Below are 27301 nucleotides of genomic sequence, written 5' to 3'. Positions count from 1 at the left end.
TCCTCTCAGTGTTGTCACTCTAACTCCTCCCCATGTTGTCACTCTAACCTCTCCCGTGTTGTCACTCTAACTCCTCCCCATGTTCTCACTCTATCTCCTCCCCGTGTTGTCACTCTAACCTCTCCTGTGTTGTCACTCTAACTCCTCCCCGTGTGGTCACTCTAACTCCTTCCCGTATTGAAACTGTAACATCTCCCCGTGTTGTTACTGTAACGCCTTCCCATGTTGTCACTCTAACTCCTCCCCACGTTGTCATTCTAACCTTTTCCCGTGTTGTGATGCTAACTCCTCCCCCTGTTGTCCCTCTAAATTCTCCCCGTGTTGTCCCTCTAATTCTCCCCGTGTTGTCACTCTATCTCCTCACCCTGTTGACACTCTAAAACCTCCCTGTGTTGTCACTCTAATTTATCCCCGTCTTGTCACTCTGTCTCTTCCCCTTGTTGTCCCACTAACTTCTCCCCGTATTGTCCCTCCAACTCCTCCCCGTGTTTTCACTCTATCTATTCCCCGTATTGTCACTCTAACTTCTCCCCGTGTTGTCACTCTATCGCCTCCCCGTGTTGTCACTCTAACTCCTCCCTGTGTTGTCACTCTAACTTATCCCCGTGTTGTCATTCTAACTCCTCCCCGTGTTGTCACTCTAACCTCTCTCCGTGTTGTCCCTCTAACTTCTCCCCGTGTTGTCACTCTGTCTCCTCCCCAGGTTGTCACTCTATCTCCTCCCCGTGTTGTCACTCTATCTCTTCCCCGTTTTGTCACTCTCTCTCCTCCCCGTCTTGTCACTCTATCTCCTCCCGGTGTTGTCACTCTAACCTCTCCCCGTGTTGTCACTCTATCTCCTCACCATGTTGTCGCTATAACTTCTCCCCATGTTGTCACTCTAACGCCTCCACGTGTTGTCACTCCAACTTCTCCCCATGTTGTCACTCTATCTCCTCCCTGTGTTGTCACTCTAACTTCTCGCTGTGTTGCCACTCTCACCTCTCCCCATGTTGTCACTCTAACTCCTCCCCATGTTGTGACTATAACTTCTCCCCGTGTTGTCACTCTAACCTCTCCCCATGTTGTCACTGTATCTCCTCCCCGTCTTGTCACTCTATCTCCTCCCCGTGTTGTCACTCTATCTCTTCCCCGTTTTGTCACTCTCTCTCCTCCCCGTCTTGTCACTCTATCTCCTCCCGGTGTTGTCACTCTATCTCCTCCCCATGTTGTCACTCTAACTTCTCCCCGTGTTGTCAGTCTATCTCCTCCCCGTGTTGTCACTCTAACGCCTCCCTATGTTGTCACTATAACCTCTCCCCGTGTTGTCAGTCTATATCCTCCACGTGTTGTCACCCTAACTCCTCGCCGTATTGTCATACTATTCCTCCCCGTGTTGTCACTCTAACTCTGCCCCGCGTTCTCACTCTACCTCCTCCCAGTGTTGTCAATCTAACTCCTCCCCGTGTTGTCACTCTATCTCCTCCCCATGTTGTCATTATAACTCCTCCCCGTGTAGTCACTCTAACCTCTTCCCCGTGTTGTCTTTCTAACGCCTCCCCATGTTGTCACTCTAACTGCCTCCCCACGTTGTCATTCTAACCTCTCCCCGTGTTGTCATTCTAACTTTTCCATGTGTTGTCACTCTAACTTCTCCCCATGTTGTCACTCTAACTTCACCCCAAGTTGTTACACTATCTCCTCCCTGTGTTGTCACACTATCTCGTCCCCGTGTTGACACCCTAACTTCTCCCCATGTTGTTACTCTAACTCTTCGCCGTGTTGTGACTCTAACTCCTCCCTATGTTGTCATTCTAACCTCTCCCGTGTTGTCACTGTAACTCCTCCCAGTGTTGTCACTCTAACCTCTCCCCGTGTTGTCACTCTATCTCCTCCCCATGTTGTCATTATAACTCCTCCCCGTGTGGTCACTCTAACTCCTTCCCGTGTTGAAATTGTAACATCTCCCCGTGTTGTTACTCTAACTCCTTCCCATGTTGTCACTCTAACTCCTCGCCACAGTCACTCTAACCTTTTCCCGTGTTGTCCCTCTAAATTCTCCCCGTGTTGTCCCTCTACCTTCTCCCCGTGTTGTCACTCTATCTCCTCACCCTGTTGCACTCTAAATCCTCCCCGTGTTGTCACTCTAACCTCTCCCCGTGTTGTCCCTCTAACTTCTCCCCGTGTTGTCACTCTAACTCCTCTTAGTTTTGTCAATCTAACTCCTCTCTATGTTGTCAATCCAACTCCTCTCAGTGTTGTCACTCTAATTCCTCCCCATGTTGTCACTCTAACCTCTCCCGTGTTGTCACTTGAACTCCTCCCCATGTTCTCACTCTATCTCCTCCCCGTGTTGTCACTCTAACCTCTCATGTGTTGTCACTCTAACTCCTCCCCGTGTGGTCACTCTAACTTCTTCCCGTGTTGAAACTGTAACATCTCCCCGTGTTGTTACTCTAACTCCTTCCCATGTTGTCACTCTAACTCCTCACCACGTTGTCACTCTAACCTTTTCCCGTGTTGTGATGCTAACTCCTCCCCCTGTTGTCCCTCTAAATTCTCCCCGTGTTGTCACTCTATCTCCTCACCCTGTTGACTCTCTAAATCCTCCCTGTGTTGTCAGTCTAATTTATCCCCGTCTTGTCACTCTATCTCTTCCCTTGTTGTCCCACTAACTTCTCCCCGTATTGTCCCTCCAACTCCTCCCCGTGTTATCACTCTACCTCTTCCCCGTATTGTCACTCTAACTTCTCCCCGTGTTGTCACTCTATCTCCTCCCCGTGTTGTCACTCTAACTCCTCCCTGTGTTGTCACTCTAACTTATCCCCGTGTTGTCATTCTAACTCCTCCCCGTGTTGTCACTCTAACCTCTCTCCGTGTTGTTACTCTAACTCCTTCCCATGTTGTCACTCTAACTCCTCGCCACAGTCACTCTAACCTTTTCCCGTGTTGTCCCTCTAAATTCTCCCCGTGTTGTCCCTCTACCTTCTCCCCGTGTTGTCACTCTATCTCCTCACCCTGTTGCACTCTAAATCCTCCCCGTGTTGTCACACTATCTCGTCCCTGTGTTGACACCCTAACTTCTCCCCATGTTGTTACTCTAACTCTTCGCCGTGTTGTGACTCTAACTCCTCCCTATGTTGTCATTCTAACCTCTCCCGTGTTGTCACTGTAACTCCTCCCAGTGTTGTCACTCTAACCTCTCCCCGTGTTGTCACTCTATCTCCTCCCCATGTTGTCATTATAACTCCTCCCCGTGTGGTCACTCTAACTCCTTCCCGTGTTGAAATTGTAACATCTCCCCGTGTTGTTACTCTAACTCCTTCCCATGTTGTCACTCTAACTCCTCGCCACAGTCACTCTAACCTTTTCCCGTGTTGTCCCTCTAAATTCTCCCCGTGTTGTCCCTCTACCTTCTCCCCGTGTTGTCACTCTATCTCCTCACCCTGTTGCACTCTAAATCCTCCCCGTGTTGTCACTCTAACCTCTCCCCGTGTTGTCCCTCTAACTTCTCCCCGTGTTGTCACTCTAACTCCTCTTAGTTTTGTCAATCTAACTCCTCTCTATGTTGTCAATCCAACTCCTCTCAGTGTTGTCACTCTAATTCCTCCCCATGTTGTCACTCTAACCTCTCCCGTGTTGTCACTTGAACTCCTCCCCATGTTCTCACTCTATCTCCTCCCCGTGTTGTCACTCTAACCTCTCATGTGTTGTCACTCTAACTCCTCCCCGTGTGGTCACTCTAACTTCTTCCCGTGTTGAAACTGTAACATCTCCCCGTGTTGTTACTCTAACTCCTTCCCATGTTGTCACTCTAACTCCTCACCACGTTGTCACTCTAACCTTTTCCCGTGTTGTGATGCTAACTCCTCCCCCTGTTGTCCCTCTAAATTCTCCCCGTGTTGTCACTCTATCTCCTCACCCTGTTGACTCTCTAAATCCTCCCTGTGTTGTCAGTCTAATTTATCCCCGTCTTGTCACTCTATCTCTTCCCTTGTTGTCCCACTAACTTCTCCCCGTATTGTCCCTCCAACTCCTCCCCGTGTTATCACTCTACCTCTTCCCCGTATTGTCACTCTAACTTCTCCCCGTGTTGTCACTCTATCTCCTCCCCGTGTTGTCACTCTAACTCCTCCCTGTGTTGTCACTCTAACTTATCCCCGTGTTGTCATTCTAACTCCTCCCCGTGTTGTCACTCTAACCTCTCTCCGTGTTGTCCCTCTAACTTCTCCCCGTGTTGTCACTCTAACCTCTCCTGTGTTGTCACTCTAACTCCTCCCCATGTTCTCACTCTATCTCCTCCCCGTGCTGTCACTCTATCTCCTCTCACTGTTATCACTCTAACCTCTACCGTGTTGTCACTTTTACTCCTCCCCAGGTTGTCACTCTAACTCCGCCCCGTGTTGTCACTCTAAATCCTCCCCATGTTGTCACTCTATCTCCTCCCCATGCTGTGACTAAAGCTTCTCCCCGTGTTGTCACTCTAACCTCTCTCCATGTTGTCACTGTATCTCCTCCCCGTCTTGTCACTCTATCTCCTCCCCGTGTTGTCACTCTATCTCTTCCCCGTTTTGTCACTCTCTCTCCTCGCCGTGTTTTCACTCTATCTCCTCCGCGTGTTGTCACTCTAACTCCTCCCTATGTTGTCACTCTAACTTCTCCCCGTGTTGTCAGTCTATCTCCTCCCCGTGTTGTCACTCTAACGCCTCCCTATGTTGTCACTATAACTTCTCCCCGTGTTGTCAGTCTATATCCTCCACGTGTTGTCACCCTAACTGCTCGCCGTATTGTCACACTATTCCTCCCTGTGTTGTCACTCTAACTCTGCCCTGTGTTCTCACTCTACCTCCTCCCAGTGTTGTCAATCTAACTCCTCCCCGTGTTGTCACTCTATCTCCTCCCCATGTTGTCACTATAACTCCTCCCCGTGTTGTCACTCTAACCTTTTCCCCGTGTTGTCTTTCTAACGCCTCCCCATGTTGTCACTCTAACTGCCTCCCCACGTTGTCATTCTAACCTCTCCCCGTGTTGTCATTCTAACTCTTCCATGTGTTGTCACTCTAACTTCTCCCCATGTTGTCACTCTAACTTCACCCCAAGTTGTTACTCTAACTCCTCGCCGTGTTGTGACTCTAACTCCTCCCTATGTTGTCATTCTAACATCTTCCCGTGTTGTCCCTGTAACTCCATCCCGTGTTGTCACTATATCTTCTCCCATTGTTGTCACTTTAACTTCGCTTGTGTTGTCACTTTAACTTCTCCCCATGTTGTCACTCTAACTTCTCCCCATGTTGTCACTCTAACTTCTCCCCCTGTTGTCACTCTAACTCCTTCCCATGTTGTCACTCTAACTCCTCCCCGTGTTGTCACTCTAACTCCTTCCCGTGTTGTCACTCTAACTCCTCCCCGTGTTGTCACTCTAACCCCTCCACGTGTTGTCACTCTTACTCCCCCCGTGTTGTCACTCTAACTCCACCCCCGTTGTCACTCAAAACTCTCCCCGTGTTGCCACTCTTCCTCTTCCCCGTGTTGTCACTCTATCTCATCCCAGTGTTGTCACTCTATCTCTTCCCCGTGTTATCACTCTAACCTCTCCCGTGTTGTCACTTTTACTCCTCCCCAGGTTGTCCCTCTAGCTCCTCCCCGTGTTGTCACTCTAACGCCTCCCCGTGTTGTCACTCTAACTTCTCCCCATGTTGTCACTCTAACTTCTCCTCCTGTTGTCCCTCTAACTCCTTCCCGTGTTGTCACTCTAACTCCTCCCAGTATGGACACTCTAACTCCACCCAGTATTTTCACTCTAACCTCTCTCCGTGTTGTCACTCTGACTCCTCCACATGTTCTCACTCTGTCTCCTCCTCGTGCTGTCACTCTATCTCATCCCAGTGTTGTCACTCTAACCTCTCCCCGTGTTGTCACTCTGTCTCCTCCCCAGCTTGTCACTCAATCTCCTACCCATGTTGTAACTCCATCTCCTTCCCGTGTTGTCACTCTTACTCTTCCTAATATTATCAATCTAACTCCACTCCATGTTGTCACTCCAACTCCTCCCAGTGTTGTCACTCTAACTCCTCCCCATGTTGTCATTCTAACCTCTCCCGTGTTGTCACTCTAACTCCTCCCAGTGTTGTCACTCTAACCCCTCCCCCTGTTGTCACTCTATCTCCTCACCATGTTGTCAATATAACTTCTCCCCGTGTTGTCACTCTAACTCCTTCCCGTGTTGTCACTCTAACTTTTCCCCGTGTTGTCACTCTAACTCCTCCCCGTGTTGTCACTCTAACTCCTCCCCGTGTTGTCACTCTAACTCCTTCCCGTGTTGTCACTCTATCTCCATCCCGTGTGGTCCATCTAACATCTTCCCGTGTTGTCCCTGTAACTGCATCCCGTGTTGTCACTCTATCTTCTCCCCATGTTGTCACTCTAACCTCGCTTGTGTTGTCACTTTAACTTCTCCCCCTGTTGTCACTCTAACTTCTCCCCATGTTGTCACTCTAACTTCTCCCCCTGTTGTCACTCTAACTCCTTCCCGTGTTGTCACTCTAACTCCGCCCAGTGTTGTCACTCTAACTCCACCCAGTGTTGTCACTCTAACCTCTCTCCGTGTTGTCACTCTAATTCCTCCCAATGTTCTCACTCAATCTCCTCCTCCTGCTGTCACTCTATCTCCTCCCAGTGTTGTCACTCTAAACTCTCCCCGTGTTGTCCCTCTATCTTCTCCCCAGGTTGTCACTCTATCTCCTCCCCGTGTTGTCATTCCATCTCCTCCCCGTGTTGTCACTCTTACTCTTCCTAATATTATCAATCTAACTCCTCTCCATGTTGTCACTCCAACTCCTCCTAGTGTTGTCACTCTAACTCCTCCCCATGATGTCATTCTAACCTCTCCCGTGTTGTCACTCTAACTCCTCCCAGTGTTGTCACTCTAACCCCTCCCCCTGTTGTCACTCTATCTCCTCACCATGGAGTCACTATAACTTCTGCCCATGATGCCACTCTAACTTCTCCTCCTGTTGTCCCTCTAACTCCTTCCCGTGTCGTCACTCTAACTCCTCCCAGTGTTGTCACTCTAACTCCACCCAGTATTTTCACTCTAACCTCTCCCTGTGTTGTCACTCTGTCTCCTCCCCAGCTTGTCACTCAATCTCCTCCCCATGTTTTCACTCCATCTCCTTCCCGTGTTGTCACTCTAACTCCTTCCGGTGTTGTCACTCTAACTTTTCCCCGTGTTGTCACTCTAACTCCTCCCCATGTTGTCACTCTAACTCCTCCCCGTGTTGTCACTCTAACTCCTTCCCGTGTTGTCACTCTATCTCCTCCCCGTGTGGTCCATCTAACATCTTCCCGTGTTGTCCCTGTAACTCCATCCCGTGTTGTCACTATATCTTCTCCCATTGTTGTCACTTTAACTTCGCTTGTGTTGTCACTTTAACTTCTCCCCATGTTGTCACTCTAACTTCTCCCCATGTTGTCACTCTAACTTCTCCCCCTGTTGTCACTCTAACTCCTTCCCATGTTGTCACTCTAACTGCGCCCAGTGTTGTCACTCTAACTCCACCCAGTGTAGTCACTCTAACCTCTCCCCATGTTGTCACTCTATCTCCTCCCCATGTTGTCATTATAACTTCTCCCCGTGTTGTCACTCTAACCTCTCCTGTGTTGTCACTCTAACTCCTCCCCATGTGGTCACTCTAACTCCTTCCAGTGTTGAAACTGTAACATCTCCCCATGTTGTTACTCTAACTCCTTCCCATGTTGTCACTCTAACTCCTCCCCACATTGTCACTCTAACCTTTTCCCGTGTTGTGATGCTATCTCCTCCCCCTGTTGTCCCTCTAAATTCTCCCCGTGTTGTCCCTCTAACTTCTCCCCGTGTTGTCACTCTATCTCCTCACCCTGTTGACACTCTAAATCCTCCCAGTGTTGTCACTCTAACTCCTCCCCATGTTGTCACTCTAACCTCTCCAGTGTTGTCACTCTAACTCCTCCCAGTGTTGTCACTCTAACCTCTCCCCGTGTTGTCACTCTAACTCCTCTCCATGTTGTCACTGCAACTCCTCCCAGTGTTGTCACTCTAACTCCTCCCCATGTTGTCATTCTAACCTCTCCTGTGTTGTCACTCTATCTCCTCCCAGTGTTGTCACTCTAACCCCTCCCCCTGTTGTCACTCTATCTCCTCACCATGTTGTCACTATAACTTCTCCCCGTGTTGTCACTCTAACTCCTTCCCGTGTTGTCACTCTAACTTTTCCCCGTGTTGTCACTCTAACTCCTCCCCGTGTTGTCACTCTAACTCCTCCCCGTGTTGTCACTCTAACCCCTCCCCCTGTTGTCACTCTATCTCCTCCCAGTGTTGTCACTCTAAACTCTCCCCGTGTTGTCCCTCTATCTTCTCCCCAGGTTGTCACTCTATCTCCTCCCCGTGTTGTCATTCCATCTCCTCCCCGTGTTGTCACTCTTACTCTTCCTAATATTATCAATCTAACTCCTCTCCATGTTGTCACTCCAACTCCTCCTAGTGTTGTCACTCTAACTCCTCCCCATGATGTCATTCTAACCTCTCCCGTGTTGTCACTCTAACTCCTCCCAGTGTTGTCACTCTAACCCCTCCCCCTGTTGTCACTCTATCTCCTCACCATGGAGTCACTATAACTTCTGCCCATGATGCCACTCTAACTTCTCCTCCTGTTGTCCCTCTAACTCCTTCCCGTGTCGTCACTCTAACTCCTCCCAGTGTTGTCACTCTAACTCCACCCAGTATTTTCACTCTAACCTCTCCCTGTGTTGTCACTCTGTCTCCTCCCCAGCTTGTCACTCAATCTCCTCCCCATGTTTTCACTCCATCTCCTTCCCGTGTTGTCACTCTAACTCCTTCCGGTGTTGTCACTCTAACTTTTCCCCGTGTTGTCACTCTAACTCCTCCCCATGTTGTCACTCTAACTCCTCCCCGTGTTGTCACTCTAACTCCTTCCCGTGTTGTCACTCTATCTCCTCCCCGTGTGGTCCATCTAACATCTTCCCGTGTTGTCCCTGTAACTCCATCCCGTGTTGTCACTATATCTTCTCCCATTGTTGTCACTTTAACTTCGCTTGTGTTGTCACTTTAACTTCTCCCCATGTTGTCACTCTAACTTCTCCCCATGTTGTCACTCTAACTTCTCCCCCTGTTGTCACTCTAACTCCTTCCCATGTTGTCACTCTAACTGCGCCCAGTGTTGTCACTCTAACTCCACCCAGTGTAGTCACTCTAACCTCTCCCCATGTTGTCACTCTATCTCCTCCCCATGTTGTCATTATAACTTCTCCCCGTGTTGTCACTCTAACCTCTCCTGTGTTGTCACTCTAACTCCTCCCCATGTGGTCACTCTAACTCCTTCCAGTGTTGAAACTGTAACATCTCCCCATGTTGTTACTCTAACTCCTTCCCATGTTGTCACTCTAACTCCTCCCCACATTGTCACTCTAACCTTTTCCCGTGTTGTGATGCTATCTCCTCCCCCTGTTGTCCCTCTAAATTCTCCCCGTGTTGTCCCTCTAACTTCTCCCCGTGTTGTCACTCTATCTCCTCACCCTGTTGACACTCTAAATCCTCCCAGTGTTGTCACTCTAACTCCTCCCCATGTTGTCACTCTAACCTCTCCAGTGTTGTCACTCTAACTCCTCCCAGTGTTGTCACTCTAACCTCTCCCCGTGTTGTCACTCTAACTCCTCTCCATGTTGTCACTGCAACTCCTCCCAGTGTTGTCACTCTAACTCCTCCCCATGTTGTCATTCTAACCTCTCCTGTGTTGTCACTCTATCTCCTCCCAGTGTTGTCACTCTAACCCCTCCCCCTGTTGTCACTCTATCTCCTCACCATGTTGTCACTATAACTTCTCCCCGTGTTGTCACTCTAACTCCTTCCCGTGTTGTCACTCTAACTTTTCCCCGTGTTGTCACTCTAACTCCTCCCCGTGTTGTCACTCTAACTCCTCCCCGTGTTGTCACTCTAACTCCTTCCCGTGTTGTCACTCTATCTCCTCCCCGTGTGGTCCATCTAACATCTTCCCGTGTTGTCCCTGTAACTCCATCCCGTGTTGTCACTATATCTTCTCCCATTGTTGTCACTTTAACTTCGCTTGTGTTGTCACTTTAACTTCTCCCCATGTTGTCACTCTAACTTCTCCCCATGTTGTCACTCTAACTTCTCCCCCTGTAGTCACTCAAACTCCTTCCCATGTTGTCACTCTAACTGCGCCCAGTGTTGTCACTCTAACTCCACCCAGTGTAGTCACTCTAACCTCTCCCCGTGTTGTCACTCTATCTCCTCCCCATGTTGTCATTATAACTTCTCCCCGTGTTGTCACTCTAACCTCTCCTGTGTTGTCACTCTAACTCCTCCCCATGTCGTCACTCTAACTCCTTCCCGTGTTGAAACTGTAACATCACCCCGTGTTGTTACTCTAACTCCTTCCCATGTTGTCACTCTAACTCCTCCCCACATTGTCACTCTAACCTTTTCCCGTGTTGTGATGCTATCTCCTCCCCCTGTTGTCCCTCTAAATTCTCCCCGTGTTGTCCCTCTAACTTCTCCCAGTGTTGTCACTCTATCTCCTCACCCTGTTGACACTCTAAATCCTCCCAGTGTTGTCACTCTAACTCGTCCCCATGTTGTCACTCTAACCTCTCCAGTGTTGTCACTCTAACTCCTCCCAGTGTTGTCACTCTAACCTCTCCCGGTGTTGTCACTCTAACTCCTCCCCATGTTGTCACTGTAACTCCTCCCCGTGTTGTTACTCTAACTCTGCCCCGTGTTGTCACTCTAACTCCTCCCCGTGTTGTCACTCAAAACTCTCCCCGTGTTGCCACTCTTCCTCTTCCCCGTGTTGTCACTCTATCTCATCCCAGTGTTGTCACTCTATCTCTTCCCCGTGTTATCACTCTAACCTCTCCCGTGTTGTCACTTTTACTCCTCCCCAGGTTGTCCGTCTAGCTCCTCCCTGTGTTGTCACTCTAACGCCTCCCCGTGTTGTCACTCTAACTCTTTCCCCTGTTGTCACACTAACTCCTCCCCGTGTTATCACTCTAACTCCTTCCCGTGTTGTCACTCTAACTCCTCCCCGTGTTGTCACTCTAGCTCCACCCCGTGTTGTCACTCTAATGCCTCCCCGTGTTGTCACTCTAACTCCTTCCCCTGTTGTCACTCTAACTCCTCCTCGTGTTGTCACTCTAACTCCTTCCCGTGTTGTCACTCTAACCCCTCCACGTGTTGTCACTCTTACTCCCCCCGTGTTGTCACTCTAACTCCACCCCGTGTTGTCACTCAAAACTCTCCCCGTGTTGCCACTCTTCCTCTTCCCCGTGTTGTCATTCTATCTCATCCCAGTGTTGTCACTCTATCTCTTCCACTTGTTATCACTCTAAACTTTCCCGTGTTGTCACTTTTACTCCTCCCCAGGTTGTCCCTCTAGCTCCTCCCCGTGTTGTCACTCTAACGCCTCCCCGTGTTGTCACTCTAACTTCTCCCCATGTTGTCACTCTAACCTCGCTTGTGTTGTCACTTTAACTCCTCCCCGTGTTGTCACTCTAACTTCTCCCCATGTTGTTACTCTAACTCTGCCCCGTGTTGTCACTCTAACTCCTCCCCGTGTTGTCACTCTTACTCCCCCCGTGTTGTCACTCTAACTCCTCCCAGTGTTGTCACTCTAACTCCACCCAGTATTTTCACGCTAACCTCTCTCCGTGTTGTCACTCTGACTCCTCCACATGTTCTCACTCTGTCTCCTCCTCGTGCTGTCACTCTATCTCCTCCCCGTGTTATCACTCTAACCTCTCCCGTGTTGTCACTTTTACTCCTCCCCAGGTTGTCCCTCCAGCTCCTCCCCGTGTTGTCACTCTAACACCTCCCCGTGTTGTCACTCTAACTCCTTCCCCTGTTGTCACTCTATCTCCTCCCCGTCTTGTCACTCTAACTCCTACCCGTGTTGTCACTCCAACTCCTCCCCGTTTTGTCACACTTACTCCTCCCCGTGTTGTTACTCTATCTTCTCCCCATGTTCTCACTCTATCTCCTCCCCGTGTTGTCACTCTAACCCCTCCCTGTGTTGCCACTCTAACTTAACCCCGTGTTGTCACTCTAACTCCTCCCTATGCTGTCACTCTAACCTCTCCCCGTGTTGTCACTCTAACGCCTCCCTATGTTGTCACTATAACTTCTCCCCATGTTGTCGGTCTATATCCTCCACGTGTTGTCACCCTAACTTCTCGCCGTATTGTCACTCTATTCCTCCCCGTGTTCTCACTCTAACTCCTCCCACTGTTGTCAATCTAACTCCGTCCCGTGTTGTCACTCTATCTCCTGCCCATGTTGTCACTATAACTCCTCCCCGTATTGTCACTTTAACCTTTTCCCCATGTTGTCATTCCAACGCCTCCCCATGTTGTGAAACTAACTCCCTCCCCACCTTGTCACTCTTAATTCTCCCCATGTTGTCACTCTTTCTCCTCCCCGTGTTGTCACTCTAACTCCTCCCTGTGTTGTCACTCTAACTTATCCCCGTGTTGTCACTCTACCTACTCCCCGTGTTGTCACTCTAACTTCTCCCTGTGTTGTCACTCTAGCTTATCCCCGTGTTGTCACTCTAGCTCCTACCCGTATTGTTACTCTAAATCCTCCCCGTGTTGTCACTCTAACTCCTCCCCGTGTTGTCATTCATACTCCCCCCGTTTTGTCACTCTAACTCCTCCCCGTGTTGTCACTCTAACTCCTTCCCGTGTTGTCACTCTATCTTCTCCCCATGTTGTCACTCTAACCTCGCTTGTGTTGTCACTTTAACTTCTCCCCGTGTTGTCACTCTAACTTCTCCCCATGTTGTCACTCTAACTTCTCCCCCTGTTGTCACTCTAACTCCTTCCCGTGTTGTCACTCTAACTCCGCCCAGTGTTGTCACTCTAACTCCACCCAGTATTGTCACTCTAACCTCTCTCCGTGTTGTCACTCTAACTCCCCCCCATGTTCTCACTCAATCTCCTCCTCGTGCTGTCACTCTATCTCCTCCCAGTGTTGTCACTCTAAACTCTCCCCGTGTTGTCACTCTATCTCCTCCCCAGGTTGTCACTCTATCTCCTCCCCGTGTTGTCATTCCATCTCCTCCCCATGTTGTCACTTCTACTCCTCCTAATATTGTCAATCTAACTCCTCTCCATGTTCTCACTCCAACTCCTCCCAGTGTTGTCACTCTAACTCCTCCCCATTTTGTCATTCTAACCTCTCCCGTGTTGTCACTCTAACCTCTCCCCCTGTTGTCACTCTATCTCCTCACCATGTTGTCACTCTAACTCCTTCCCGTGTTGTCACTCTATCTCCATCCCGTGTGGCCCATCTAACATCTTCCCGTGTTGTCCCTGTAACTCCATCCCGTGTTGTCACTCCATCTTCTCCCCATGTTGTCACTCTAACTTCTCCCCCTTTTGTAACTCTAACTACTTCCCGTGTTGTCACTCTAACTCCGCCCAGTGTTGTCACTCTAACTCCACCCGGTATTGTCACTCTAACCTCTCCCCGTTTTATCACTCTAACTCCTCCCAATGTTCTCACTCAATCTCCTCCTCGTGCTGTCACTCTATCTCCTCACAGTGTTGTCACTCTAAACTCTCCCCATGTTGTCCCTCTATCTCCTCCCCAGGTTGTCACTCTATCTCCTCCCCGTGTTGTCATTCCATCTCCTCCCCGTGTTGTCACTCTTACTCTTCCTAATATTATCAATCTAACTCCTATCCATGTTGTCACTCCAACTCCTCCCAGTGTTGTCACTCTAACTCCTCCCCATGTTGTCATTCTAACCTCTCCCGTGTTGTCACTCTAACTCCTCCCAGTGTTGTCACTCTAACCCCTCCCCCTGTTGTCACTCTATCTCATCAACATGGAGTCACTATAACTTCTCCCCATGATGCCACTCTGACGTCTCCTCCTGTTGTCCCTCTAACTCCTTCCCGTGTTGTCACTCTAACTCCTCCCAGTGTTGTCACTCTAACTCCACCCAGTATTTTCACTCTAACCTCTCCCTGTGTTGTCACTCTGTCTCCTCCCCAGCTTGTCACTCAATCTCCTCCCCATGTTGTCACTCCATCTCCTTCCCATGTTGTCACGCTTACTCTTCCTAATATTATCAATCTAACTCCTCTCCATGTTGTCACTCCAACTCCTCCCAGTGTTGTCACTCTAACTCCTCCCCATGTTGTCATTCTAACCTCTCCTGTGTTGTCACTCTAACTCCTCCCAGTGTTGTCACTCTAACCCCTCCCCCTGTTGTCAATCTATCTCCTCACCATGTTGTCACTATAACTCCTTCCCGTGTTGTCACTCTATCTCCATCCCGTGTGGCCCATCTAACATCTTCCCGTGTTGTCCCTGTAACTCCATCCCGTGTTGTCACTCCATCTTCTCCCCATGTTGTCACTCTAACTTCTCCCCCTTTTGTAACTCTAACTACTTCCCGTGTTGTCACTCTAACTCCGCCCAGTGTTGTCACTCTAACTCCACCCGGTATTGTCACTCTAACTCCTCCCCGTGTTGTCACTCTAACTCCGCCCAGTGTTGTCACTCTAACTCCACCCAGTGTAGTCACTCTAACCTCTCCCCGTGTTGTCACTCTATCTCCTCCCCATGTTGTCATTATAACTTCTCCCCGTGTTGTCACTCTAACCTCTCCTGTGTTGTCACTCTAACTCCTCCCCATGTGGTCACTCTAACTCCTTCCCGTGTTGAAACTGTAACATCTCCCCGTGTTGTTACTCTAACTCCTTCCCATGTTGTCACTCTAATTCCTCCCCACATTGTCACTCGAAACCTTTTCCCATGTTGTGATGCTATCTCCTCCCCCTGTTGTCCCTCTAAATTCTCCCCGTGTTGTCCCTCTAAATTCTCCCCGTGTTGTCCCTCTAACTCCTCCCCCTGTTGTCCCTCTAAATTCTCCCCGTGTTGTCCCTCTAACTTCTCCCCGTGTTGTCACTCTATCTCCTCACCCTGTTGACACTCTAAATCCTCCCAGTGTTGTCACTCTAACTCCTCCCCATGTTGTCACTCTAACCTCTCCAGTGTTGTCACTCTAACTCCTCCCAGTGTTGTCACTCTAACCTCTCCCGGTGTTGTCACTCTAACTCCTCCCCGTGTTGTCACTCTAACTCCGCCCAGTGTTGTCACTCTAACTCCACCCAGTGTAGTCACTCTAACCTCTCCCCGTGTTGTCACTCTATCTCCTCCCCATGTTGTCATTATAACTTCTCCCCGTGTTGTCACTCTAACCTCTCCTGTGTTGTCACTCTAACTCCTCCCCATGTGGTCACTCTAACTCCTTCCCGTGTTGAAACTGTAACATCTCCCCGTGTTGTTACTCTAACTCCTTCCCATGTTGTCACTAATTCCTCCCCACATTGTCACTCGAAACCTTTTCCCATGTTGTGATGCTATCTCCTCCCCCTGTTGTCCCTCTAAAATCTCCCCGTGTTGTCCCTCTAAATTCTCCCCGTGTTGTCCCTCTAACTCCTCCCCCTGTTGTCCCTCTAAATTCTCCCCGTGTTGTCCCTCTAACTTCTCCCCGTGTTGTCACTCTATCTCCTCACCCTGTTGACACTCTAAATCCTCCCAGTGTTGTCACTCTAACTCCTCCCCATGTTGTCACTCTAACCTCTCCAGTGTTGTCACTCTAACTCCTCCCAGTGTTGTCACTCTAACCTCTCCCGGTGTTGTCACTCTAACTCCTCCCCGTGTTGTCACTCTAACTCCTCCCCGTGTTGTTACTCTAACTTTGCCCCGTGTTGTCACTCTAACTCCTCCCCGTGTTGTCACTCAAAACTCTCCCTGTGTTGCCACTCTTCCTCTTCCCCGTGTTGTCACTCTATCTCATCCCAGTGTTGTCACTCTATCTCTTCCCCGTGTTATCACTCTAACCTCTCCCGTGTTGTCACTTTTACTCCTCCCCAGGTCGTCCGTCTAGCTCCTCCCCGTGTTGTCACTCTAACGCCTCCCCGTGTTGTCACTCTAACTACTGCCCCTGTTGTCACTCTAACTCCTCCCCGTGTTATCACTCTAACTCCTGCCCGTTTTGTCACTCTAACTCCTCCCCGTGTTGTCACTCTAGCTCCTCCCCGTATTGTCACTCTAACACCTCCCCGTGTTGTCACTCTAACTCCTTCCCCTGTTGTCACTCTAATTCCTCCCCGTGTTGTCACTCTAACTCCTTCCCGTGTTGTCACTCTAACTCCTCCCCGTGCTGTCACTCTAGCTCCTCCCCGTGTTGTTACTCTAACTCCTCCCCGTGTTGTCACTCTAACCCCTCCACGTGTTGTCACTCTTACTCCCCCCGTGTTGTCACTCTAACTCCACACCGTGTTGTCACTCAAAACTCTCCCCATGTTGCCACTCTTCCTCTTCCCCGTGTTGTCACTCTATCTCATCCCAGTGTTGTCACTCTATCTCTTCCACGTGTTATCACTCTAACCTCTCCCGTGTTGTCACTTTTACTCCTCCCCAGGTTGTCCCTCTAGCTCCTCCCCGTGTTGTCACTCTAAGCTCGCTTGTGTTGTCACTTTAACTCCTCCCTGTGTTGTCACTCTAACTTCTCCCCATGTTGTCACTCTAACTTCTCCTCCTGTTGTCCCTCTAACTCCTTCCCGTGTTGTCACTCTAACTCCTCCCAGTGTTGTCACTCTAACTCCACCCTGTATTTTCACTCTAACCTCTCTCCGTGTTGTCACTCTAACTCCTCCACATGTTCTAACTCTGTCTCCTCCTAGTGCTGTCACTCTATCTCATCCCAGTGTTGTCACTCTAACCTCTCCCTGTGTTGTCACTCTCTCTCCTCCCCAGCTTGTCACTCAATCTCCTCCCCATGTTGTCACTCAATCTCCTTCCCGTGTTGTCACTCTTATTCTTCCTAATATTATCAATCTAACTCCTCTCCATGTTGTCACTCCAACTCCTCCCAGTGTTGTCACTCTAACTCCTCCCCATGTTGTCATTCTAACCTCTCCCGTGTTGTCACTCTAATTCCTCCCAGTGTTGTCACTCTAACCTCTCCAGTGTTGTCACTCTAACTCCTCCCAGTGTTGTCACTCTAACCTCTCCCCGTGTTGTCACTCTAACTCCTCCCCGTGTTGTCACTCTAACTCCTCCCCGTGTTGTTACTCTAACTCTGCCCCGTGTTGTCACTCTAACTCCTCCCCGTGTTGTCACTCTTACTCCCCCCGTGTTGTCACTCTAACTCCTCCCCGTGTTGTCACTCAAAACTCTCCCCGTGTTGCCACTCTTCCTCTTCCCCGTGTTGTCACTCTATCTCATCCCAGTGTCGTCACTCTATCTCTTCCCTGTGTTATCACTCTAACCTCTACCGTGTTGTCACTTTTACTCCTCCCCAGGTTGTCCGTCTAGCTCCTCCCTAGTGTTGTCACTCTAACGCCTCCCCGTGTTGTCACTCTAACTCCTTCCCCTGTTGTCACTCTAACTCCTCCCCGTGCTGTCACTCCAGCTCCTCCCCGTGTTGTTACTCTAACTCCTCCCCGTGTTGTCACTCTAACCCCTCCACGTGTTGTCACTCTTACTCCCCCCGTGTTGTCACTCTAACTCCACACCGTGTTGTCACTCAAAACTCTCCCCGTGTTGCCACTCTTCCTCTTCCCCGTGTTGTCACTCTATCTCATCCCAGTGTTGTCACTCTATCTCTTCCACGTGTTATCACTCTAACCTCTCCCGTGTTGTCACTTTTACTCCTCCCCAGGTTGTCCCTCTAGCTCCTCCCCGTGTTGTCACTCTAAGCTCGCTTGTGTTGTCACTTTAACTCCTCCCTGTGTTGTCACTCTAACTTCTCCCCATGTTGTCACTCTAACTTCTCCTCCTGTTGTCCCTCTAACTCCTTCCCGTGTTGTCACTCTAACTCCTCCCAGTGTTGTCACTCTAACTCCACCCTGTATTTTCACTCTAACCTCTCTCCGTGTTGTCACTCTAACTCCTCCACATGTTCTAACTCTGTCTCCTCCTAGTGCTGTCACTCTATCTCATCCCAGTGTTGTCACTCTAACCTCTCCCTGTGTTGTCACTCTCTCTCCTCCCCAGCTTGTCACTCAATCTCCTCCCCATGTTGTCACTCAATCTCCTTCCCGTGTTGTCACTCTTATTCTTCCTAATATTATCAATCTAACTCCTCTCCATGTTGTCACTCCAACTCCTCCCAGTGTTGTCACTCTAACTCCTCCCCATGTTGTCATTCTAACCTCTCCCGTGTTGTCACTCTAATTCCTCCCAGTGTTGTCACTCTAACCTCTCCAGTGTTGTCACTCTAACTCCTCCCAGTGTTGTCACTCTAACCTCTCCCCGTGTTGTCACTCTAACTCCTCCCCGTGTTGTCACTCTAACTCCTCCCCGTGTTGTTACTCTAACTCTGCCCCGTGTTGTCACTCTAACTCCTCCCCGTGTTGTCACTCTTACTCCCCCCGTGTTGTCACTCTAACTCCTCCCCGTGTTGTCACTCAAAACTCTCCCCGTGTTGCCACTCTTCCTCTTCCCCGTGTTGTCACTCTATCTCATCCCAGTGTCGTCACTCTATCTCTTCCCCGTGTTATCACTCTAACCTCTACCGTGTTGTCACTTTTACTCCTCCCCAGGTTGTCCGTCTAGCTCCTCCCTAGTGTTGTCACTCTAACGCCTCCCCGTGTTGTCACTCTAACTCCTTCCCCTGTTGTCACTCTAACTCCTCCCCGTGCTGTCACTCCAGCTCCTCCCCGTGTTGTTACTCTAACTCCTCCCCGTGTTGTCACTCTAACCCCTCCACGTGTTGTCACTCTTACTCCCCCCGTGTTGTCACTCTAACTCCACACCGTGTTGTCACTCAAAACTCTCCCCGTGTTGCCACTCTTCCTCTTCCCCGTGTTGTCACTCTATCTCATCCCAGTGTTGTCACTCTATGTCTTCCACATGTTATCACTCTAACCTCTCCCGTGTTGTCACTTTTACTCCTCCCCAGGTTGTCTCTCTAGCTCCTCCCCGTGTTGTCACTCTAAGCTCGCTTGTGTTGTCACTTTAACTCCTCCCCGTGTTGTCACTCTAACTTCTCCCCATGTTGTCACTCTAACTTCTCCTCCTGTTGTCCCTCTAACTCCTTCCCGTGTTGTCACTCTAACTCCTCCCAGTGTTGTCACTCTAACTCCACCCTGTATTTTCACTCTAACCTCTCTCCGTGTTGTCACTCTAACTCCTCCACATGTTCTCACTCTGTCTCCTCCTCGTGCTGTCACTCTATCTCATCCCAGTGTTGTCACTCTAACCTCTCCCTGTGTTGTCACTCTGTCTCCTCCCCAGCTTGTCACTCAATCTCCTCCCCATGTTGTCACTCCATCTCCTTCCCGTGTTGTCACTCTTACTCTTCCTAATATTATCAATCTAACTCCTCTCCATGTTGTCACTCCAACTCCTCCCAGTGTTGTCGCTCTAACTCCTCCCCATGTTGTCATTCTAACCTCTCCCGTGTTGTCACTCTAATTCCTCCCAGTGTTGTCACTCTAACCCCGCCACCTGTTGTCACTCTATCTCCTCACCATGTTGTCACTATAACTTCTCCCCGTGTTGTCACTCTAACTCCTTCCCATGTTGTCACTCTAACTTTTCCCCGTGTTGTCACTCTAACTCCTCCCAGTGTTGTCACTCTAACTCCTCCCCGTGTTGTCACTCTAACTCCTTCCTGTGTTGTCACTCTATCTCCATCCCGTGTGGTCCATCTAACATCTTCCCGTGTTGTCCCTGTAACTCCATCCCGTGTTGTCACTCTATCTTCTCCCCATGTTGTCACTCTAACCTCGCTTGTGTTGTCACTTTAACTTCTCCCCATGTTGTCACTCTAACTTCTCCCCATGTTGTCACTCTAACATCTCCCCCTGTTGTCACTCTAACTCGTTCCCGTGTTGTCACTCTAACTCCGCCCAGTGTTGTCACTCTAACTCCACCCAGTATTGTCACTCTAACCTCTCTCCGTGTTGTCACTCTAACTCCTCCCAATGTTCTCACTCAATCTCCTCCTCGTGCTGTCACTCTATCTCCTCCCAGTGTTGTCACTCGAAACTCTCCCCGTGTTGTCCCTCTATCTCCTCCCCAGGTTGTCACTCTATCTCCTCCCCGTGTTGTCATTCCATCTCCTCCCCGTGTTGTCACTCTTACTCTTCCTAATATTATCAATCTAACTCCTCTCCATGTTGTCACTCCAACTCCTCCCAGTGTTGTCACTCTAACTCCTCCCAGTGTTGTCACTCTAACCCCTCCCCCTGTTGTCACTCTATCTCCTCACCATATTGTCACTATAACTTCTCCCCGTGTTGTCACTCTAACTCCTTCCCGTGTTGTCACTCTAACTTTTCCCCATGTTGTCACTCTAAATCCTCCCCGTGTTGTCACTCTAACTCCTCCCCGTGTTGTCACTCTAACTCCTTTCCGTGTTGTCACTCTATCTCCTCCCCGTGTGGTCCATCTAACATCTTCCCGTGTTGTCCCTGTAACTCCATCCCGTGTTGTCACTCTATCTTCTCCCCATGTTGTCACTCTAACCTCGCTTGTGTTGTCACTTTAACTTCTCCCCATGTTGTCACTCTAACTTCTCCCCATGTTGTCACTCTAACTTCTCCCCCTGTTGTCACTCTAACTCCTTCCCCTGTTGTCACTCTAACTCCGCCCAGTGTTGTCACTCTAACTCCACCCAGTATTGTCACTCTAACCTCTCTCCGTGTTGTCACTCTAACTCCTCCCAATGTTCTCACTCAATCTCCTCCTCGTGCTGTCACTCTATCTCCTCCCAGTGTTGTCACTCTAAACTCTCCCCATGTTGTCCCTCTATCTCCTCCCCAGGTTGTCACTCTATCTCCTCCCCGTGTTGTCATTCCATCTCCTCCCCGTGTTGTCACTCTTACTCCTCCTAATATTGTCAATCTAACTCCTCTCCATGTTCTCACTCCAACTCCTCCAAGTGTTGTCACTCTAACTCCTCCCCATGTTGTCATTATAACTCCTCCCCGTGTTGTCACTCTAACTCCTTCCCGTGTTGAAACTGTAACATCTCCCCGTGTTGTTACTCTAACTCCTTCCCATGTTGTCACAATAACTCCTCCCCACATTGTCACTCTAACCTTTTCCCATGTTGTGATGCTAACCCCTCCCCCTGTTGTCCCTCTAAATTCTCCCCGTGCTGTCCCTCTAACTTCTCCCCGTGTTGGCACTCTATCTCCTCACCCTGTTGAATCTCTAAATCCTCCCAGTGTTGACACTCTAACTCCTCCCAGTGTTGTCACTCTAACCTCCCCCCGTGTTGTCACTCTAACTCCTCCCCGTGTTGTCACTCTAACTCCTCCCCGTGTTGTTACTCTAACTCTGCCCCGTGTTGTCACTCTAACTCCTCCTCGTGTTGTCACTCTTACTCCCCCCGTGTTGTCACTCTAACTCCTCCCCGTGTTGTCACTCAAAACTCTCCCCGTGTTGCCACTCTTCCTCTTCCCCGTGTTGTCACTCTATCTCATCCCAGTGTCGTCACTCTATCTCTTCCCCGTGTTATCACTCTAACCTCTCCCGTGTTGTCACTTTTACTCCTCCCCAGGTTGTCCGTCTAGCTCCTCCCCGTGTTGTCACTCAAACGCCTCCCCGTGTTGTCACTCTAACTCCTTCCCCTGTTGTCACTCTAACTCCTCCCCATGTTATCATTCTAACTCCTTCCCGTGTTGTCACTCTAACTCCTCCCCGTGTTATCACTCTATCTCCTCCCCGTCTTGTCACTCTAACTCCTACCCGTGTTGTTGCTCCAACTCCTCCCCGTTTTGTCACACTTACTCCTCCCCGTGTTGTTACTCTAACTTCTCCCCATGTTCTCACTCTATCTCCTCCCCGTGTTGTCACTCTAACCCCTCCCTGTGTTGCCACTCTAACTTAACCCCGTGTTGTCAATCTAACTCCTCCCTATGCTGTCACTCTAACCTCTCCCCGTGTTGTCACTCTAACGCCTCCCTATGTTGTCACTATAACTTCTCCCTGTGTTGTCGGTCTATATCCTCCACGTGTTGTCACCCTAACTTCTCGCCGTATTGTCACTCTATTCCTCCCCGTGTTCTCACTCTAACTCCTCCCACTGTTGTCAATCTAACTCCTCCCCGTGTTGTCACTCTATCTCCTGCCCATGTTGTCACTATAACTCCTGCCCGTATTGTCACTCTAACCTTTTCCCCATGTTGTCATTCTAACGCCTCCCCATGTTGTCAATCTAACTCCCTCCCCACGTTGTCACTCTTAATTCTCCCCATGTTGTCACTCTTTCTCCTCCCCGTGTTGTCACTCTAACTCCTCCCTGTGTTGTCACTCTAGCTTATCCCCGTGTTGTCACTCTAGCTCCTCCCCGTATTGTTACTCTAACTCCTCCCCGTGTTGTCACTCATACTCCCCCCGTTTTGTCACTCTAACTCCTCCCCGTGTTGTCACTCTAACTCCTTCCCCTGTTGTCACTCTATCTTCTCCCCATGTTGTCACTCTAACTTCGCTTGTGTTGTCACTTTAACTTCTCCCCGTGTTGTCACTCTAACTTCTCCCCATGTTGTCACTCTAACTTCTCCCCCTGTTGTCACTCTAACTCCTTCCCGTGTTGTCACTCTAACTGTGCCCAGTGTTGTCACTCTGACTCCACCCAGTATTGTCACTCTAACCTCTCTCCGTGTTGTCACTCTCACTCCTCCCCATGTTCTCACTCAATCTCCTCCTCGTGCTGTCACTCTATCTCCTCCCAGTGTTGTCACTCTAAACTCTCCCCGTGTTGTCACTCTATCTCCTCCCCAGGTTGTCACTCTATCTCCTCCCCGTGTTGTCATTCCATCTCCTCCCCGTGTTGTCACTTCTACTCCTCCTAATATTGTCAATCTAACTCCTCTCCATGTTGTCACTCCAACTCCTCCAAGTGTTGTCACTCTAACTCCTTCCCGTGTTGTCACTCTAACTCCTCCCCGTGTTGTCACTCTAGCCTCTCACCGTGTTGTCATTCTAACTCCTCCATGTGTTGTCACTCTAACTTCTCCTCATGTTGTCACTCTAACTTCACCCCAAGTTGTCACTCTATCTTCTCCCCGTGTTGTCACTCCATCTCCTCCCCGTGTTGTCACTCTAACTCCTCCTAGTATTGTCAATCTAACTCCTCTCCATGTTGTCACTCCAACTCCTCCCAGTGTTGTCACTCTAACTCCTCCCCATTTTGTCATTCTAACCTCTCCCGTGTTGTCACTCTAACTCCTCCCAGTGTTGTTGCTCTAACCTCTCCCCCTGTTGTCACTCTAACTCCTCGCTGTGTTGTCACTATAACTCCTTCCCGTGTTGTCACCCTAACTTCTCCCCATGTTGTCACTCTAACTCCTCGCTGTGTTGTCACTCTAACTCCTCCCTATGTTTTCATTCTAACCTCTCCCGTGTTGTCCCTGTAACTCCTCCCAGTGTTGTCACTCTAACTCCTCCCTGTGTGGTCACTCTAACTCCTTCCCATGTTGTCACTCTAACTCCACCCCACGTTGTCATTCTGACCTTTTCCCGTGTTGTGATGCTAACTCCTCCCCCTGTTGTCCCTCTAACTTCTCCCCGTGTTGTCCCTGTAACTCCTCCCCATGTTGTCACTCTATCACTTCCCCGTTTTGTCACTCTAACTTCTCCCTGTGTTGTCACTCTAACTTATCCCCGTGTTGTCACTGTGTCTCTTCCCCATGTTGTCCCACTAACTTCTCCCCGTATTGTCCCTCCATTTCCTCCCCGTGTTGTCACTCTATCTCTTCCCTGTATTGTCACTCTAACCTCTCCCCGTGTTGTCACTCTATCTCCTCCCAGTGTTGTCACCCGAACTTCTCCCTGTGTTCCCACTCTAACTTATCCCCGTGTTGTCACTCTATCTCCTCCCTGTGTTGTCACTCTAACTCCTTTCTGTGTTGTCACTCTAACTTCTCCCCGTGTTGTCACTCTAACTTCTCCCCATGTTGTCACTCTAACCTCGCTTGTGTTGTCACTTTAACTCCTCCCCGTGTTGTCACTCTAACTCCTCCCCATGTTCTCACTCTATCTCCTCCTCGTGCTGTCACTCTATCTCCTCCCAGTGTTGTCACTCTAACCTCTCCCCGTATTGTCACTCTGTCTCCTCCCCAGGTTGTCACTCTATCTCCTCCCCGTGTTGTCAGTCCATCTCCTCCCCGTGTTGTCACTCTTACTCCTCCTAATATTTTAAATCTAACTCCTCTCCATGTTGTCACTCCAACTCCTCCCAGTGTTGTCACTCTAACCCCTCCCCCTGGAGTGACCCTATCTCCTCACCATGTTGTCACTATAACTTCTCCCCATGTTCGCACTCTAACCTCTCCTGTGTTGTCACTCTATCTCCTCCCTGTCTTGTCACTCTAACTCCCACCCGTGTTGTTGCTCCAACTCCTCCCCGTTTTGTCACACTTACTCCTCCCCGTGTTGTTACTCTAACTTTTCCCCATGTTCTCACTCTATCTCCTCCCCGTGTTGTCACTCTAACCCCTCCCTGTGTTGCCACTCTAACTTATCCCCGTGTTGTCACTCTATCTGCTCCCCGTGTTGTCACCCTAAATCCTCCCTATGTTGTCGCTCGAACCTCTCCCCGTGTTGTCACTCTAACTCCTCCCCATGTTGTCATTCTAACCTCTCCCGTGTTTTCACTCTAACACCTCCCAGTGTTGTCACTCTAACCTCACCCCCTGTTGTCACTCTATCTCCTCACCATGTTGTCACTATAACTTCTCCCCGTGTTGTCACTCTAACCACTCCTGTGTTGTCACTCTAACTCCTCCCCGTGTTGTCACTCTAACTCCTCCCCGTGTTGTCACTCTAACTCCTCCTAGTATTGTCAATCTAACTCCTCTCCATGTTGTCACTCCAACTCCTCCCAGTGTTGTCACTCTAACTCCTCCCCATTTTGTCATTCTAACCTCTCCTGTGTTGTCACTCTAACTCCTCCCAGTGTTGTTGCTCTAACTTCTCCCCCTGTTGTCACTCTATCTCCTCACCATGTTGTCACTATATCTTCTCCCCATGTTGTCACTCTGACCTCTCCTGTGTTGTCACTCTAACTCCTCCCCGTGTTGTCACTCTAACTCCTTCCCGTGTTGTCACCCTAACTTCTCCCCATGTTGTCACTCTAACTCCTCGCTGTGTTGTCACTATAACTCCTTCCCGTGTTGTCACCCTAACTTCTCCCCATGTTGTCACTCTAACTCCTCCCCGTGTTGTCACTCTATCACTTCCCCGTTTTGTCACTCTAACTTCTCCCTGTGTTGTCACTCTATCTCCTCACCGTGTTGACACAATAAATCCTCCCCGTGTTGTCACTCTGTCTCTTCCCCTTGTTGTCCCACTAACTTCTCCCCGTATTGTCCCTCCATTTCCTCCCCGTGTTGTCACTCTATCTCTTCCCTGTATTGTCAGTCTAACCTCTCCCCGTGTTGTCACTCTATCTCCTCCCAGTGTTGTCACCCGAACTTCTCCCTGTGTTCCCACTCTTAACTTATCCCCGTGTTGTCACTCTATCTCCTCCCTGTGTTGTCACTCTAACTCCTTTCTGTGTTGTCACTCTAACTTCTCCCCGTATTGTCACTCTAACTTCTCCCCATGTTGTCACTCTAACCTCACTTGTGTTGTCACTTTAACTCCTCCCCGTGTTGTCACTCTAACTCCTCCCCATGTTCTCACTCTATCTCCTCCTCGTGCTGTCACACTATCTCCTCCCAGTGTTGTCACTCTAACCTCTCCCCGTATTGTCACTCTGTCTCCTCCCCAGGTTGTCACTCTATCTCCTCCCCGTGTTGTCAGTCCATCTCCTCCCCGTGTTGTCACTCTTACTCCTCCTAATATTTTAAATCTAACTCCTCTTCATGTTGTCACTCCAACTCCTCCCAGTGTTGTCACTCTAACTCCTCCCCATGTTGTCATTCTAACCTCTCCCGTGTTGTCACTCTAACTCCTCCCAGTGTTGTCACTCTAACCTCTCCCCCTGGTGTGACCCTATCTCCTCACCATGTTGTCACTATAACTTCTCCCCATGTTCGCACTCTAACCTCTCCTGTGTTGTCACTCTATCTCCTCCCCGTCTTGTCACTCTAACTCCTACCCGTGTTGTTGCTCCAACTCCTCCCCGTTTTGTCACACTTACTCCTCCCCGTGTTGTTACTCTAACTTTTCCCCATGTTCTCACTCTATCTCCTCCCCGTGTTGTCACTCTAACCCCTCCCTGTGTTGCCACTCTAACTTATCCCCGTGTTGTCACTCTATCTGCTCCCCGTGTTGTCACCCTAAATCCTCCCTATGTTGTCGCTCGAACCTCTCCCCGTGTTGTCACTCTAACTCCTCCCCATGTTGTCATTCTAACCTCTCCTGTGTTTTCACTCTAACACCTCCCAGTGTTGTTACTCTAACCTCAACCCCTGTTGTCACTCTATCTCCTCACCATGTTGTCACTATAACTTCTCCCCGTGTTGTCACTCTAACCACTCCTGTGTTGTCACTCTAACTCCTCCCCGTGTTGTCACTCTACCTCCTTCCCGTGTTGTCACTCAATCTCCTCCCCGTCTTGTCACTCTAACTCCTACCCGTGTGGTTGCTCCAACTCCTCCCCGTTTTGTCACACTTACTCCTCCCTGTGTTGTTACTCTAACTTTTCCCCATGTTCTCACTCTATCTCCTCCCTGTGTTGTCACTCTAACCCCTCCCTGTGTTGCCACTCTAACTTATCCCCGTGTTGTCACTCTATCTGCTCCCCCTGTTGTCACCCTAAATCCTCCCTATGTTGTCACTCTAACCTCTCCCCGTGTTGTCACTCTAACTCCTCCCCATGTTGTCATCCTAACCTCTCCCGTGTTGTCACTCTAACACCTCCCAGTGTTGCCACTCTAACCTCACCCCCTGTTGTCACTCTATCTCCTCACCATGTTGTCACTATAACTTCTCCCCGTGTTGTCACTCTAACCACTCCTGTGTTGTCACTCTAACTCCTCCCCGTGTTGTCACTCTAACTCCTTCCTGTGTTGTCACTCTAACTCCTCCCCGTGTTGTCACTCTAACTCCTTCCCGTGTTGTCACTCTAACTACTCCCCGTGTGGTCCCTCTAACTTCTCCCCGCGTTGTCCCTGTAACTCCTCCCCGTGTTGTCACTCTAACTCCTCCCCGTGTTGTCACTCTAACTCCTTCCTGTGTAGTTACTCTAACTCCTCCCAGTGTTGTCACTCTAACTCCATCCAGTATTGTCACTCTAACCTCTCCCCATGTTGTCACTATAACTTCTCC

The 27301-nt window shown here is 49.7% G+C and overlaps 1 protein-coding gene across 2 annotated transcripts in view; it reads left to right on the top strand.

Annotated features, from left to right (window-relative positions):
- Positions 1–27301, top strand: part of cd82b (CD82 molecule b) — an 865856-nt gene that overhangs the window by 538101 nt on the left and 300454 nt on the right. The gene's annotated exons all lie outside the window — the stretch shown is intronic.

Source organism: Carcharodon carcharias, chromosome 10 (genome assembly GCF_017639515.1).
Source record: "Carcharodon carcharias isolate sCarCar2 chromosome 10, sCarCar2.pri, whole genome shotgun sequence".
Taxonomy (NCBI): domain Eukaryota; kingdom Metazoa; phylum Chordata; class Chondrichthyes; order Lamniformes; family Lamnidae; genus Carcharodon; species Carcharodon carcharias.
The sequence above is the reverse complement of the archived record's forward strand: the minus strand, read 5'-3'. Positions and strand labels throughout refer to the sequence as shown.